Here is a 17,505-nt window from a genome sequence, read left to right as displayed (position 1 = left end):
CTGTGTGTGTGTGTGTGTGTGCGTGCGTGTGTGTGTGTGCATGTGTGTGTGCGTGCGTGCGTGCTTGTGTGTGTGCATGTGTGTGTGCGTGTGTGCGTGCGTGCGTGCGTGTGTGTGTGTGTTTGTGTGTGTGTGTTTGGGGGCGTGTAGATTGAATCCTGCTTCCCTGGGGAGCCTAACTACCTCTCCATCTCTCTGATTCTGACTCCTTGGGAGAGAGGGAAAAACAGATTTGGAAAGAATTAGAAAGAGCAGACTGAAGAAAAAAGAGCAGAGCAGCAAGTTGTTGCTGCAGCAAAGCCCAACAGCTCCCTCTGTCGTCATCTAGAAGAGGTCTAGTACCTCTCTCATCTGTTCTCCTCTTCACTTTTCTTTCAGTTTTCTTTTTGAATTCTGTCTCATCTACAATGACATCTCCCTGACATTTCTAGCCTCTTTTTTTTCCCTCTTTCACCGTTTCAAAGAAACTAGTGTATAATGCCACGACTTATGGGAATGAGCAGCTGGCGCCTAATTAAATATAAATATAACGATTACAGTGTAATAAATTAATCCCTCTATCTCACCGCCTGCCTGGTGAGCTACGTCAGCAGTATTTGCAGTCAGTTGCCTTTAAACTCCTTCCAGTTGTTTTTTTTACTGTCTTTAAATTCATCCCTGCACATATTAACAATATGGAAAAATAAACACAACTTTGGCCACTAATCTTTAAAATCTGGCTCATGGCCAGTCAAAGTCAGCTTCACGGGTAAAGACCATCACAGAAGCCTGTCACATGTGTAAACTATAATCCTCACCTGCATATGTTTTTTGTCTTGTCTGCACTGTCAATCAATTTAGAGATTTCTACAGAGAAGACAGGGCAGACAGAAGAAAAGAGTGAGGGACTATGACTGAAATCAATCAGGGATTATAGTTATTTACCTGGACTCAGCTCAGAGTCACCTGATCTTTTATAAGCATTCAATGGCCTAGTTGTGTCTTTTCAAACATTGCTGAAGGGCACATATTTCTTTCTGCTCGTTGCTGTCATGTACATATTCACAGATTTAATTGTATCTTTACAAACTCTAAGGAACACAGCCATGAAGAAGAATATTTCCATTGCCAGGTCCTGAAACCGCTTTGACGAATCCAACAAATCTGGCGACATTTCTGTGTCAGTTTCTGTGCAAATTTTTGGCTGAACATCAGTGAAAAATCTGATACCTCACCCACCCTGCTTTCATCTGTCATCCAAGCCAGGTTTCTTTATACGGCTCACCCTAAATAGCACAAAGATGTACTGGTACAAGGGAATTCTGTGTTTCTGTCCTGCTTTTAAAGTATACAATCACTTTCCCAGACATAATACCGCACTTTTGCGGGAACTGAAAAGGGAGCTATGCTTGTTCCTGTGATAGCAAAGTGAAGACAGGCTGCAGGTCTCGTTTCAGTTTCAGCTCAGACAGCAGTGGCTCTCGTGAAAGAGTGAGGCGAAATACACTGCTGATAGAAGTCATGTTGCCCTCCTCTCCTCCCCTGCCTCCCCCTCATATCTTGATAGGAGTCATGCTCTTTTCTTCTCAGCTCTGCTCCTCCGATCGCCTGCCCTGTTGTTTCTCCTCGTCTCCTCTCTACACCTCATCTCCTCTGCAGAACACATCCTCTCTCCCCTCATTTTCTCTTGCCTCGCCTCTCTTCATCACAGAGTGAATAACTATGTGACTGATATGCTGTACAGCTAGAAGAATTAATTAGGGAATTAAGCAAACATGCAAAAGAACAAATCGGGTGTTACTTTGGTGCTATTTACAAAAACCCCTTTGTGGAGCCGCAGTGAGAAGGCTCTGATGTTAAACCCAGTTATTGAGCAAATACAAGATGCAGCAATTCAACACTAGAAAAAATTAGGGAGATTCTTTTCTTGTGATGTGTCTTTTAAGTGGCCACTGAACCACAATATATGAACTCTAAGAACAAAAAAGAAAAAAGGGTATTTCTTTACTTTTCCGCTGAGATGTTGACTCGTCTGTAGGCTAATTAGCAAAATGCCAATGGCAAAAACATCCAGTGAATTGCTGTCTGAAAAGTAAGGAAATGTGTATGAAAACCACAACATTGTTGCAACACTGGAAACTTAGTGTCAAAAAGCTTATTGAGGATGTAACAGAAGTTGCAACCCTTTTTTTTTCTTCCTTTTAACAAACTGGAGCTAGTACCACTGAAGGAACTCTATGTGCATCTTTCTGAGGGCTGCAGACTTTTTTTTTATAAAAAGACACATCAACAAACAGCCCTGCGAACCAGCCAAGCCTGGTAAGAACCCCCCTATCGAATAAAATACAACAACAGCAAATGATTTTCTCAATGGCTCCCACAAGAGTGAAGAGTACAGAGGGAGTTAGGGAGAGTGGGGTGAGGAGAGATGAAAAGACTGAGGGAGAGGAGAGCGTGGAGAAAGAGGGGGGAGATGAAATGCAAAGGAGAAAGAGAGGTAGAGGAGTTGGTGGAGCGAGGGGAGACATTTCATAGCGCAACAGTGTGGGAGACAGAAGGAGAGAGAGGTGGAGAGTGAGAGGGAGAGAGATTATTGCCTGCTTGAGAGCAGCAATCTTGAGCTGTGCCATGAATACCAAAGACTGTACAGCCCTACAGTCAACGCCTCTCTCTCTCCCTCTCTCTCTCCCTCTCTCTGCTCCCCCACTGAAAACGCAGCGGAATTGCAGCTACCCAAATTATACACCAATATCTCACTTACTCTCCGCTGAAAACGACTAAGCAGCGGCTCAGTGCTCCACCACACATAATTACAGATATCAGACCAGAACACACGGAGACCCATCCTGCAAGGACACATTTTCAGTAGATTTCTGTAGATGTCTGTGCAACGATTAAAAAATGATCTAATGTGGCCCTACAGGGACGATAAGCCAAACGCACGGACCTAATTGAGTGCAGAATGAGCTTGAATGAGCCTAAGGGCAAGTGGGCTGTGTGCAATTTTCATGCAGTTTCACCGGCACTGGCGCACTCGAAAAGGGCAAGGACGCAGCTCTGCTTGAAGTATTCAAATGGACTGAATACTAAACCGTATGGAGTCTTTAGGGATTCACATTTCAAAATCTTAATTCCACAAAGCGATAATGACCGCTGCAGAGAACAGTCTGTGGGAAAGATGAGAGAACGACGAAAGACGAAGAAAGAGAGAGAAAGGGAAACGGAGAGAAAGAATGAGGTTGTGGTTGATAATTTAAACTGTTAAATACACTTTTACCTGAACGGGAGATAGAAAGTGGGGTAAAATCTCTTTCTGTGAGAAATGGGCCTAAATGGCAGAATATTTATAGAGATTTATAGAAATGATTGAGTAAATTCTTCTTATATTATTTCCCTTCATAAATTATGTGATTTGGCCATTAAACACACACATACGCACGCGCGCGCGCACACAGAGAGACACACACACACACACACACACACACACACACACACACACACACACACACACACACATTAAACCTATGTTGACAGTGATCCAAAGAAAAGTTGTGCGTCGCCGTTACGCGGAGCCGCCGTTAGGCACGGAGACAGCGAAACAGAGCCTGCACCGAGATTAGCCACTATACGTGGCCAGACACACACATACACACAGTCACGGGCACACACAAACACACACTTGCAGACGCGCACGCACACACCAAACGATCGCCAATGTGCAGACACACACCAATACACACCGCGCTGGTAACCTGAAAAATGCTGGCTGTGTTATGTGGAAACCGCACAAATCCAACCGTCATCCAGTGGTCCCCGGGACCGAAGAAAGTCTGCACTGTTACAGCCAGCAACACAACAAATACACCCAAGTCTTAATGTTTAATGCGCAACGGCTCTGAGGGGTTTCTGTAGGATACTCCTCATTTGCTCAAACATAACGAAGTCTGACATCCTCTCATAGTGAACTTTTTAGTATGTATATGCCTTGATTGTGTGACAACCCGGTGTTTGGATTCATCCAGAGACGAACCAGAATCTCACCAGCATCCCGGCAACCGCACCACTTCACTTCGCTCTCTCTCGCCTGCTTTTTACGCTTAGTAAAGCCTCTGCAGAAAAAGACGCACGGACAGTGAGGACAGAGAAACAGACTGGGAAAGATAGAGATGAATTGGGCTGTGTTGAGGTGACAACGGCAAAATCCCAGTCCTTAAACTCGAGCAGTCCTTACCTTGGAAGTGAAAGACTCCGTGCGCAGCCCGTCTGCCCAAGGAAATTTCCCCAATACATAGAAGCCAGTAGGAAACGCTCACTTCTTTCAACTTGTATTGCTTCTTATATCAGATGTCCAACACATCCACTGATTAAAACCCCAGTGTGTCTTTTTGTGTGCGCTTGGAGGAGAGGGGGTGAAAACTAATCAGAGCCAAGTCGGTTCTCCCCGGACCCAAAATGTTCTTTCTCCTATTTTTTTATCCGCTGGAGCGCAGAGGCAAAAAACACCAAACCAAACAAGCTGGGTTCAAAGATGACTAAAAAAAGAGAGGGTTAAAATGATAGACGGAGCAGTAGTGCGTCTTGATAAGGTTCCGAGATTGAAGTGATGAAGAGGAGTAGTGGTGGTGGTGGTGGTAAGGAGGAGGTGGGTGTCGGGAGAGAAAAGAGGGAAATCACCGTAGCATTCCTCCCCACTTCGTATATCAAATCCGGTACCGTCAGCGCCGTTTATCCGTCCTCCCTCCAAGAGCCTCGGAAACGGTGTGAGGGAAACTGAACGGGCGGGCAGCAGCAGCAACGAGAGAGGGAGAGAGTGAGTGAGGGAGGGAGAGAGATAGGGAGAGAGAGAGAGAGATGTCGCTGCCGATGGAGGGCGTTGGAAACTAGAGTAACCCCATCTCTCCTCTTACTTTCTCTTCTCACTTTATTCGGCTTACTGTAGTAATCATATAGTATTTTTGTTATTTGGATGCTATTTAAACAGCCAGGCATAGGACTGGTGGAACATGTTGTGGCACACAGAAAACAAATACAATCAAGTGCAATAAGATGTCAGAACAGTCACTTTTGACTGGCAGAGATCTGATAGAACAGTATAGTATTATAGTATATTTTCATGTAAATTTATTTAGATGTTTCTGCTACTGTTTGTAAGGGCCACTTGTGCTGAATAATATCAGAGTAAGACGCGGTAAGACGTTATTTCCCCTTTATTGTGACACTGCCAGGCTGTTTCATATCAAAATCCAGACTGAGAGGCTGCAGCAGAGGAAGCCCTGCAGAGGGGGGTAAATGAATGCAACAGTTGCTCTTTCCCCATTGGCTGAGAGCAGCATCCAACTGCTCCCAGGGCAGATTTAGAATCTTGTAGAGAGCCAGTGAGAGGAGAGGAAGAGAGTGTGAGGGAGGGGCAGCTGTGCGAGACCCTTCTTTCTGAGAGGGGATTGGCTGAATAAAAGTCCCATTTAAAATATCTCCAGGCCAGTGAAAAAAGAGAAAATACTTGTGGAAAAATAAAATTTCAGTCAGGTGAAACAGATGGTTTATGACTCTTTCCATCCATATGTCTTTAAGAAGTAAAGCAACAATTGTTATTTATTCATTGTATTTACTCATAGAAACCCATATAAATGTATATTTACAGATTTGTGACTTTCAACCATTTCCCATTACAACCATGTCTCTTAAAAATTAAGTTAATATAAACAATTTTCTCACTTTCTGGTGGCAACTTAATCTCTGTCTGGATTACGTTGAGGCATATTTATTTATTTTTTTAATGAATGGATGAATGAAGTAGCGGAGTCCCTAGGAGGTGTTTGGGTTGGAACAATTGACAACACCAAAATAGGGAAAGAGTGTGTTTCGCTGTCACTGCAAACTTTTCTGTGTTCATTGTGCTGCATGTTTGGATATTTTAGTGGAAAACAAATAGCCAATTATGTAAATAAACAATTCAGTTTCAATTATTGTTTGTGTTAAGGCTAGGTTAGCACAAAAATAGCAGCAGGAACAAGCAGACAGCCTATTGTTTGTATTGTTTCTATCAGTTACTTCTATACTGGATGTACTGGTGACGTGTTTGCTAACTAACAGTGTAACAGTATGAAATGTGTGAATCATGTTGTTGTTGCCTGTCAGAAACATTGCTGTGACACAACCTGCAGCTCACTTGAAGTGAGAAATTTTGTGAAACCTATTTTTAAATGCAGAACATATTCAAATTGCTCAAAGCTCATAGCCTTTGTAAATTTTTGGATGTATTTCAGGCGTTAATGGCAGAGGTTTGAAAAGCTCCGATCTAGTGCTCATTTGCAAGAGGAACAGCAAGGGCTTTTATTCAATGGGGAACAGTAGAAGATAATACACGTTTTCATTATGGCGTTGAGCATGCCTTTATTACCTTGGATGAAAATTGACATGATTAGATTAAAAGGGCAGGTTGTCAATGCAATTAAGGGATAGTTTTTACCATAATGAATGAACATGTGAATAAGAGCATCTGTTTTTGCACAAAGTCTTTTTATTTCAGTCTGCAGACAGTTTAAAATTTTGTTTCAATAAATTAGTCGTAGCATGTATTTAAATCAATGCATTCTTAAGGAGACTGGATTACAGACCATAAGACAGTGTATTGTGTGTAAATATGTACTTTTAAAGCCTATGTGTGCAAGGGACAGTGAGGAATAGACTTTCCCTCTTCAAAGACAGAAGAGTTTCATTGTTTTTTTTAAAGCTGAGTGAGGATAAAACTGTTCCACCAATTTTCACCCCAGTAAACATCTGGACATCAGAAAACTTTAGGTCATCATTTGTTTTAAACCCTGATTTAATTTTTTTTATTTGGTTAGTGGAAGCATTTTTGTTTAGTTGAGAAAATGTATATTAAAACAACCATGAGGCTTCTTAATTTCTTCAAAATACAGAATGGTCTATTAAACATAGAATAAAAGTAGTAATAGGCAAAAGGACTGCTATACTTAGGGTGCTTACAGTACATCACAGTGGTTCCAAGCACTCCCATTTGTATGTTATTATTTACTTCTAATGTCAAGTGAGTTTATATTTGAACTCAGTGGTAAAGGAAAAGAGGTGTAAACCATAACTGAAGGGATATCAGTTTGACAGAACCACCCTAGACCATCAGTTTAGCATCCCAGCAGGGTCATCATGAAACCATGTTCCCCCCTTTTTATAAGAAGTTGGTTCAGTCTAATTTAATTGCTGTCCAAAGCTCCTGAAGTGGACTGGGGCATTTTTATTCTCATAAATAAACACACACCTTGTTTGATGCAGTGAGCTTGGTAGTCAGAGGTCTTGGAGTGTGAGCAGTCAAGTGAGCTGATTAGTATCTCTGGCCAAGACAGAAATTTACAGTTAGCTAATGTGAGGTATTCTCTGTCTAGATAATGTATTAACGAGACAGATATTCTTTCTAATCTTTTGCCATAGGTTTTGCAGTAAGTGTTTGGTACAATCGAATGAGCTGAAAGTGTCATTCCATGTAACTTTACCTCTGGCTGTTTCCATCATGAACCTTATTGTCTGATCCCTATCCACCAAGACCATTGATTCTGATCAAAATCATCTCACCAGCATCAATTTTTAAACACACATCTTCACCCTGTCATGACACATGTATGTAAAAAGATGTGAAGTCATGCCTCTCTCATACAGTTTTAATGCTGCCTTCACAGTAGGTCATGGGTAATCTGAAAATTAAACATAGACATGACTTTTTAGAGCATCATTGTGTTTGCTGCTTTTGATTTTCTTGAGCTTCACTGTGTAAAGTTACTTTATAGTTAAGAAAGATAGATACTAGTCAGCATATTTTTAATCCTCAAATAACAGAGACAGAGAAAACAGAGTAATGCTTAAAAGGAGAAGATAGTATTTTTCTTATTATTCATTCACCCGGAAATTCAAACCACAACATTTTGACCACAGGCTCGCTCCTTAAACCTTTAAGTGATCACTGGCTCTCAGCAGGCTTGGCATTTACATTAATATATGTCATGAAGAGCATTTGAAACTTAAACATGTCACATTGAGGGGAAGTTCAGTAATGCCGTGTGTGGTGGCCACAATGAGAGCTTGCAGTCTCATGTTGTAAACATTCAGCTGAGACAGCAGTCCTAAGAGGTCTGGAGACGAAAGACGATTCTGTTGTTGTACATGCTGATCCACAAACCCCAAACAGAGAGGATATATACAACCATCAGCTAGGCCACCCACAGGATTCACAAACACACACAATATCTATGTAGGGACACTCGAACATATGTAGACAGGCACTTGTTGAAAACAGCAGAAATAGAAGCTAAAAATCAATTTAAACATAAAGAAAGATTGTAAGAACAGTCAAAACAAAAGACAGAGAGGGAAGCGAAAAGAATGAGAGAGATATTTTCCCTTTTCCCCCCTTTGTGTGTGTGTGTGTGTGTGTTGTGTGTGTGTGTGTGTGTGTGTGTGTGTATGTAGAGATGATTCAGTCTTGACAAAGGATATTTAAGCCTCAGTTTGTCTGTTACCGTCTTACGGGTGATTGGACACGAGTGAGAGAACAGACACAGCTTTTTCACAAAAATAGGCTAGACTGACTACAACCACAGCTCAGTGTCGTTTACACTCTGATGCTGTAAATGGTTTGATTTTTCAACTGCGCATGTACTGAAACATGCATATACTTGGTTTAGGATAATTAAGATGTTGAAAAGCTTAGTTTTCTTGATCAAATCTGTTCAGTGTCCAAAATGTTAATGGTAAATGTTCTTGTTTGCACTTTTAAATTGAACTGACAATCAATCATGGCATCCTTGTGTGACTGAACAACTTTATTGTTGTTGATCTGTTGATCTCAGTAACCTATTGAACAGGAAAAATGTTGGACACTAATTGGAATTCAATTGATAGACTGGCTACATGCTCAATATTGTCACCAAGCTGTGGATTTATATTTGTATTTGTAAGTTGACCTGCTGGTTGTGCATTAGGCCTATTTGCGTTATGGCCTGAACAATGTCTGTCCTCAGAGTCCAAAGGAAAATACATGCCACTAACTCACTTTGTTCCTTTTTTTTTTATTCTGGGTAAATTACTTTTTAAGAAGTTGGTGTAGTTTTAGGTTATTTGCATAAAAGCCCCTAACCAGTGAGGAAAAGCTCAATGAGCAAGCCAATGTGATGCAGAGTGGCTTATAAAACTTCACTTTTGCGCAACTCATGTTTCACTGGAAAATGATAATTTCATCATACATGTGATAAAACTCTTACACACAAAATACTCGATGGCTAACAATTATACAAAATGTTGTTATTGTTTACAAAGGTATTTATAGAGCTCTGAAAGTACAGAGGCCTTACTTTGTAAAATAGGAAATAGTTTTTATTCAGTTTTGAAAAAGAAATTTGGATTCAACCTTACAGCTGCAGTTTTCTAAAAGGATTCTACAAAGAAACAGACAAGAATCTTGAATCAGTGTGTTGCTCTTCAGTAGTACATATATAGCTCTCAGCAACATCTTTGCAATATATTGCCATCATGCTCACAGTTCACATGTTCTCTATATACAGCACCTAGGGCATAGGGTGAGAAAACTGTCTGTTCTCCAGATGCCATAGCAGTTGTCATTTTCACAGTTTGTGTTGATAAAAACCTAATAGGTCTGTGTTTTCTCGTGTGAAGGGTAACCAACTCCTGGGGGTTACAAATGACAGTCTCAGTCTATAGAGTGACCTCAAATAATCTCCTACCCTATTCGTGAGTTTTTCTACAAGACAGCAAATAAGCTTTTATAGATTTCCCCTAACTCGTCATAGTTTAAACAATCTGTTCCAGATCAGTTCTCCTTTGATTTCTGTAAACACTGCTGAGTGAAACAAACTTCTTGCAGCTTTCAAATTACATTTTCAGCTAATGTTCAGGATAATATACTGGGTCAAGCTTTCAGTATTTGATGTGGAATCCAGCCAATTCATTTGAAATAAAATCACACACACATATCTCTGTCTTCATTCCCATGTTTTGGTTATGTGTGGTGAGGCTGCCTGAGTGATTACACAGGGATTATGGACCAGGCTTTTAAGGGCAAGGTTGTTTGTTTTAGCTTGAGCCTGAAGGATACCAGGGTCTTTAAGGGGATAAAAAGAGAGGGGCACATGTTTCATTTTAGTCCTTTAACCTATGTCTTAAGTTTCCACCTACTTCCTTCTTTCCTTTGTGTCATACTTAACATTTTACCTTACTATTCCTGTGTATTAACCCTCTCTCGTCTTCTGCCTTTCCCTCTGTGTTCACTTAATTTAGGGCTGCATTGACCAATGACTGGCCTGGGATTATCACACAGCCTTCAGTAATTGAATTTGGGCTCTCGGCATGGTAACTGAGCGGGGGGAAATTGAGGGAGCTTGGGCCATCTGAGAGGGACAGAGGATTGGGTTTCATTTGGAGATGGACATAGAAACACAGGTAGCCAGAGAAACACAGAATAGCAGAAAATAAGAGACATCAAACCTGGAAGCAGTAACAAAGAAGAATCCATCCATCCATCCATCCATCCATCCATCCATCCTGAAAAAAGAAACTGAAAAAAGAAATGGTCTGAGCAAATAAAAGCAATGACGGAGTGATGGAAATGAGAGGGAAAGCAAATCAGAGTGACACAGAGTGAAGGAAAGATCGACAGAATTAGTGAAGCAAAGGGGCAAAGATAAAGAATTAAAGAGAGATCTAGAGATGAAGAGACGTGGAGAGAGAACAGAGAGCAGCCTTGTGTATGAGTTAGCAGTGAGGAGCAGAGCTGCATAGCAATCACTTGTGTGCTATGCTTTAATCAGCCAGACAACGCTAAACATTAGCTCGCCTCCTACACTCTAGACTCATTTAATCAGAGCCCTAACTCTGTGCATTAGTCTCTTCTTCATATATCTGTGTCTGCAGCAGTGGTGGGGCAGGGGAAAGGTAGGATTTCAATTTATAGATTTGAGAAAGAAAGGCACGGAGCTAGAGAGAGAAAGACAGAAAAGAGAATTTGACTTTTACCCCCCTTTATTAAAACTTGTCCACCACTACATGGAGAGGGAGGTGATGTTAAGAGAAAGGACAGGCAGCTTGTTTTGGAGCAGTGGAGATGAAGTAAACAAGGGAACTTGGTAAGGGTTAAGATTTTGTAGCCAAATAAGCAAAAAAAAAGAAAGAATAAATAAGTCATTTTATTACTTTATAATTAGATAAAATTCATACTAAATGGTCATAACACTCCATCCTTCAGTCTGACACGACCTTCTTATTAACTGTTTTTGTGAAGAGAGGACTGTATTTTGCCCTAACTGAGTACTAGTAACTAATGATTATGGCTTTGTTAGCTACTGTACGGTTAACATAAGTTAAATAACTTCATAACTAAAATGAGTTTGGATTTAAATGCAAATCAAACCTTTTCTGCTGTTGTTGCTTCACATTAAAAGCCTATCACTGGTGAACTGGCGGCATGCTTTCATTATGAAGAAATGATAGGAAATGCATTATGTTTGTTGTCAAGTTAGTGGAACTTCATTAGCTTTTCTGTTTTAAAAAAAAAAAAAAAAACAGGTCTATTTAACCAGATATGGACATGTTCTGTGCTGTTTGGTTGACAAGTAAGTTTCAGATTTTGCAGAGAGGAGCAGTACAAACAGGAAGAACTACAGGTGACAGGCTGTTACTGTGGTGTGTGAATAGCACACCTCCAACACGTCTACGAGGTAAACAATTTTACTTTGCCGTGCAGTTGGAAAACACTTAGACTGTGCCATTCAAAGCATGGCTTGTTGAGACGACCTCCCCAGCTATGGAAAGCTCTAAAACATCCCTAAATGAATGAAGACACATTCAATTGGGAAATTTGTATTGTCTAACTAAAGACATGGCATGCATTCCTCACGGTATCTCTTAGATACTTGGATACTGGACGACTGAAAATCTTCACAGACACATTCTTCATGTTGTTGGGTCCCATTTAATCTAACTAAAAATTGTAAAAAAAAAAAAAAAAAAAAAAAAAAGATTAAATTTGTCGCCCAACTACCAAATAGCAAGACTTAGTTCAAGCTAGCTGTGGTATACTCTGGTTTTCAGAGGGTTGGTTCTGCACAAAAGCCTATACTCTGGGTGTACTGTATATAACATAATGTGTGCTTGTGTCTTGCTCTCTTCCAGTGTTTTCCTCCACCCTTTCCATTTCAATCTCTTTTCTATCTTTTCTCTTTTCCTCTCTCCTTCTTATCTCTCGTAGCACGTTATGGCTCATTAGAACTAGGCCAGCCATTTCTGAACAGCGGGAAACATCCCCTTCATTTGCATATGTATTGTAACACACACGTATGTACATATCAAAGTAGTTTACAATGGCAACACTTACAACATTTACCACATACAGCACTTTGGAGTCCTAATTATTCAAAATTACATGATTTTTATTTTTTTTATTTTGCAGGAATGCAAAACTGTTTCATAAGAGTTCCTGACCAGCGTTGGCTTTCTTACAACATAAAGCTGACATCTAAGAGGGAGAGGAGGGGCATGCACATAATAAACACCATCCACACACAAACACACAAAAATACACACAGCTAGCCCACCGCATCATACAAAATGGCATTCTCACACACTCACCAGAAATGGGAGATTAGACTTCTGACAAAATATTGACTATTGGATTTCACAGTGTAAGTATCATTCTGTGCATAGTGACTCTCTCTCTCTTCCTTAATCTCTCTTTCTCTCCATGTCTTATGCTATCCTTTTCTCTGTCTAACTGTCTTTGGCGTTTTCTCCCCCTCACCACATCTCACATACACAGACACAGCATGCCCTTTACCACTTTCTACCTCAATTCATTCAAATTAGAAAATATTGACAGGGGCTTGCTGCTAGACACTGCAGTTAAGGAATGGGTCGGGGGGCATTTTTTAGAAGTCCCTGCAAAGAAATCCTTAACCATGATGACTTTTTTCCTCAGTGAAACCACACTTTTCTTCAAGACATTCAAAATGTTTTCATGCTGTTGTACTTGAGAAATTGACAGCTGTGGCCCTATTTGCATTTGGTAGTCACAGTCAATGGGGAACTAAAATATTTCACTCTTTAAACCACATGCAAGCTGATTATTTTACACTCCTTAGTTTCTCTTCAATTGTTCCATTACTTTAACAAAGGTTAACATATTTAAAGGCCACTGGCTTTCTGCAGGCAACCAGCATTTTTCCACTGCAGGTCAATGGGGATCCAAAAACATTTTACTGAAATAGATGTAAATGTTTTCCAAATTGATCGAGTCACAGTTGCCAGTTCCCAATTCCTGCTGAGGTGCTAATTCCTGCTGATACTTTTCATGTCCTTGGAACCAAACTTTGGTCAGTAGCTTAAAGGCAATGTAAGATTCAGTCATTTTTTATTTATTCATTTCATATACCAATGTACTAATTTGCAAGACATTGCTTTTCCTATGTACTATATTCGATGTTTCATGGAAATACCCATAAAAGCAAAACAAGATGTTGAAAAGATGCTTTTGTGCTCAGCTGAAGTGAAGAGTCAAGTTGGCACATCAAAAAAAGAGAAGATGTGATAAAAGCTGATGAATAGATTTTTTTTTAATAGACCTTGACGTTGTGCTACTTGCTCCTTTTTATTCTAGTACCAACAAAATATTCATGCCATGCTGCCCTTAATCATCACAGGCCTCTGCTACACTGAAACAAGGTCTGATTAGATTCCAAACAGGGGCTCTTACTGCATGACACCCCCCCCCCCCCCCCCCCCCTATCACACCCCTTCTCTATCAACATAGTGGGTGATAAAAACACCACAGGGTACATGTGGCAAATGTCATTGTGTGTGGGAGGCAACAATGAAATGCCATGATGTATCAGAGTTACTGGTACTCTATTGATTTTGTAAAATAGTTGATGGAAGCACTGATTCAGTTTTTATTTTGCTGAAATTTCTAAAAATTTACCCAAAATATTTGCAATATTTTAATGAAAACATAACTTCTCATTTTGCACAAGGTAATGTCACTCTCCAGTAGTGTTACAACAGCTTTTTGGGCATCAGTACAGCATACTTTCCAAACCAAACCAATGCTGTGCTTACTAAGAATGTGCTTTAGTCCAGCTGATGCAAAGCACATTTGCTTTTCAGGCATTCAGCTGACAATGTAGATCACTCCAGATAAGTGCAAGTCAGTATTTATGAATCCCACCATCACAAATAGCCTGGAGACAAAGAGGTTCAAGCTAAGACCTTGACACTCTTCCCTTCAAGAAACACATTTTGCCTTCATCAATAAATAATAAGCAGCTAAATTCAAACTTTTCAGCAATTGCCAACACTGGCAAGCCAGTTTTGAGATCTAGCAGACCTTCGTTTCAGCTGCCACACACCCACAGGTCTTGTGTCAAGCTTTCATTCAATCAATTTAAGGGTGAAAGGTGTGTTTTGGTGTTCAGTGGGGGATATACCATTTTGTTTTTTTTTAGAGATTTCAGATCCCTTTTAAAAACAGCAAAGGTAATTAAAGATTTAATCTGTTTTCCACATGTAAACACTCCAATGTGCACCCATGTGATTGTATTTCTGGGAGTGATTATTACAATCAAATTGATGCTGTTGTTGCAAAGATGAATTAGAACAACAGCCTTCTTTCCTAAAATGATTGGGCTCTAAGCAAAGTTCACACTGCATTCTCCCCCTCTTTTATACATGGCTGATTGTCCCAGTAGATCAGGCTTTGGTTAGGTTTTCCACCAGGCTGGTTAACGTGTGAAAGCCTCCTGTGTTTTCCTGTGTATGTTATATTTTCACTGCTAATGTGTTAAAATCACCACTTTTTCTTTTGCTGTAGCCCCTGCTGTGCACTGGCCAAATAGGAGACACACACACAAACACACACACAAACACACACACTGCTGTGTTTTTCCTGCATCTCCTCTCTCAGCAGGACGCCTCTCTTCGTCCATCTCACGTCATTATCTTATCCTTCACTGATGACTGAGTGGCGCATGGCTGCATAAGAAAATAAGAGAGTAAACACAGACACTCTGGTCCCTCTACCCATTAATGCCCATCAGAGCTGCTACACTTTTATCCTTTACACCTTCTTCTTCTTTCTTTGTCTCCTCTCTTTACAGAGTCACTCTATCGACACTTAATTTATATTACAATTAAGACTATGTCCTCTCTTCTGCACAAGGCTGTTCACTGAGGAAAATTGCAATTTTCTACCCTCTGGGATGTCCAGTACAAGCACTGACTACTCCTGCTGGCAACAAGTCAACTGCATTGAAGTGTTGCCTTGCTTAAAGGTACTTAAATAGTAATTGTTCACTATTTCCACCCACATGTTCCCAGCCTGGCCTGAGAGTCTAAAAGTTGTGGCCTAGCACACTTTTCTAAACTTTTGATAAAGGTGAACAATATAGTCCTATGTCCAGACATATGAAGCGAGCCACAAGACATACTGTAGAGAAAGGCTCTGTTCCAAGGCTGGATTCTTAGTTATTCGCACAGTTAAGATTTTGAATGAAATGCTCTTACTTCTGGAGCAGAACCTTCACTTTGGCTCTCCATATCTCTTTACAGCTCCGTATTTTGCTACCATGCCCATTGTCATTCTAATCAAACCTACTTTTGTGAAGAAATGCCACAAATTCCATTTAACTCAAAAATACATGATATTACTGAAGCTTCTCTAACTTCAGTTTCACTGTTTTAAAGGCTTAGAAAGCTTGAATTCAGATCTTAGATATAAATGTATAAATCTTAAGTAAATAAGCAACATTTAAGTTTAAACAATAGATATAATATTATTTATTATTTTTCATTCATAAACTAAGATTTGATCAGATTTGACTGACAGGAACCAAACAATCACCATCATAGTCGTCACAACTCAAATCTTGACAAAACCCAAATGGAGCACGGGCATAGGTGTTTTTTCCAACTAAGCCCCACTTTCTTCAAACCAGTGAGAACAGCACAGACAAAAACACAAATACAGAAATGTTTCTAACTTTGGTACAAGATAATGTGTTCGTGTTTCCACCATTATAGTAGAAGCTGATTCAGAAAATAAATTTTCAGTCCCATTAAGCCTCTCGGTTTCATTCTGAGCCATGATGACATGCATGTTGATCGCAGTCTTACAGCATAGGATATCCGCTATTTGTTCCAGATTCCTCCATCAAGAAATCCTTGTTTTGCACCAAACAAGTGTGGACATGCAGAGAACTACAGAGAAAGTGCTATTTATAAAAGTCATTTTATTTTCATTGCTGTTACTGCATCATGAGCTCCGGTTATGAGATTTGATCACAGTATGGCTAAGCGTGGGTATCCCAACCAGTTACAGGAAGTGTAAAACTGAAGTGAACAGAAGTGAGATTGAATGCTCTCAACATAGTAGTTCATCACCAGCAGAGAATAATTGCGCAGTGGTGGTGGTGGGGATTACAAAACAAAGCCAGCTCCTCTGTTTAAATGTAGCTTTAGCAAATAGCATGGATTTGTATTGAGAAGATACGTCTTCTTCATATCTAAAGAGACAAGACTGAAAACAATAAAATTCCTCTCGATCCAATCCTGTAGTTTTTTTTTATTCATTGTTTGGAAGATTGTGCCTTTATCAAGAAGGGCTTCGGTGTGGGATGCCACAGAAGCAAATAATTAATGAGGTGATGAATCAGATGGATGCTCCGAGGTTCACATCTAGAGCGAAAAGCAGCAAGACACCATCAAATTGTACTCACATGCACACTGACACAGGACACACGCCCATATTAAGAATAACAAACAGCAAGATAACTCAGGGTCAGAATGAACATTTACACTCGTAAGAGAGAAGATGGGCAGGAGAGAACCCTTGAGGAAGAGGAAAACACAGAGGCAGAAATATAGTAAATAGAAGAGATTAAATAACAACAATATTCTTTTTTTAAAGGATCCAAATATCATGAATAACACAGAATTTGCATTTTCATGTTTATATATGCCTGTGTTTGCAATAGTTTATGTGCTTGTATGTGATGTGTGTTGTAATCTCAATAGATATATAATTCATTGGAGGAAGGTGACTCATAACCAATCGGTTGCATCCAGGGAAAAATTGGAAGATTAAAATTTAATATGTGAATATGACAGTATGTCCCTCTTTGCGTCTTTGGAAAAAAAAGGAGGAATACAAATCAGCAAAGAGACATAGAAAAGGTGGGAAAGGTCTCCTCTAAAAGATTAGCTGCACTTGGTTCGTTCATGGATCAGAACCCAGATCATACAGGAGAGAAGATTAATCTTTTCTCTTACTCATACATATATAACTTAATGTAAATATGCAAGTTTTATTAATTTGAATTTCATTCAACTTAGGGTGACAGATTTTAATTGAGTTGTTCTAATTTGAGGTGTTTTTTACTGAAATGATGAGGTGAATGTATAAACTGCGGATAGTTCACTCAACTCATGAAATTAAGTTTTTAAAGAAAAAAAAAA

General features: G+C 39.9%; 1 protein-coding gene across 1 annotated transcript in view; it reads right to left on the bottom strand.

Annotated features, from left to right (window-relative positions):
- The window catches only part of cdh11 (cadherin 11, type 2, OB-cadherin (osteoblast)), an 82,588-nt gene extending 77,845 nt beyond the window's left edge, over positions 1-4,743 (bottom strand). Inside the window, exon 1 of the mRNA XM_023393502.2 lies at positions 4,211-4,743. The gene's annotated coding sequence lies outside the window, so the exon portion shown is untranslated. The remainder of the gene's footprint in view (positions 1-4,210) is intronic.
- Positions 4,744-17,505: the final 12,762 nt, after the last annotated feature.

This window comes from Seriola lalandi, unplaced genomic scaffold (genome assembly GCF_002814215.2).
Source record: "Seriola lalandi dorsalis isolate HSWRI2012SDOR001 ecotype SW California unplaced genomic scaffold, Sedor1 jcf7180002054937, whole genome shotgun sequence".
Classification (NCBI taxonomy): domain Eukaryota; kingdom Metazoa; phylum Chordata; class Actinopteri; order Carangiformes; family Carangidae; genus Seriola; species Seriola lalandi.
Note: the sequence above shows the minus strand (reverse complement) of the source record. Positions and strands in the feature narration are given on the sequence as shown.